Here is a 339-nt window from a genome sequence, read left to right as displayed (position 1 = left end):
TGAAGGCGCTGTGCCGCGCTGAAGGCCTCCGCGCCGCGGCTCAGCGTCCCGCCTTCCTCCGCCGCGTCGGTTCTTATTGCTGAGCGCGGTGCCCTGCGGTGCGGGATGGCAGCGGGAGGGAACCGGGTAGGACGAGCGGTGCGCCCAGCTCGTGAGGTTCAATAAATCCACGTGCAAGGTCTGCACCTGGGTCACAGCAACCCTATCACTATCGGTACAAGCTGGGGGATGTAAGGACGGAGCGCAGCCCTGCCCAAAAGGAGGCACTGATGGATGGCAGCTGGACGTGAACCAGCTCTGTGCCCTCACAGCCCAGACAGCCAACCGTACCCTGGCTGC

The sequence above is a fragment of the Meleagris gallopavo genome, chromosome 25, assembly GCF_000146605.3.
Source record: "Meleagris gallopavo isolate NT-WF06-2002-E0010 breed Aviagen turkey brand Nicholas breeding stock chromosome 25, Turkey_5.1, whole genome shotgun sequence".
NCBI classification, from domain to species: Eukaryota; Metazoa; Chordata; class Aves; order Galliformes; family Phasianidae; genus Meleagris; species Meleagris gallopavo.
Note: the sequence above shows the minus strand (reverse complement) of the source record.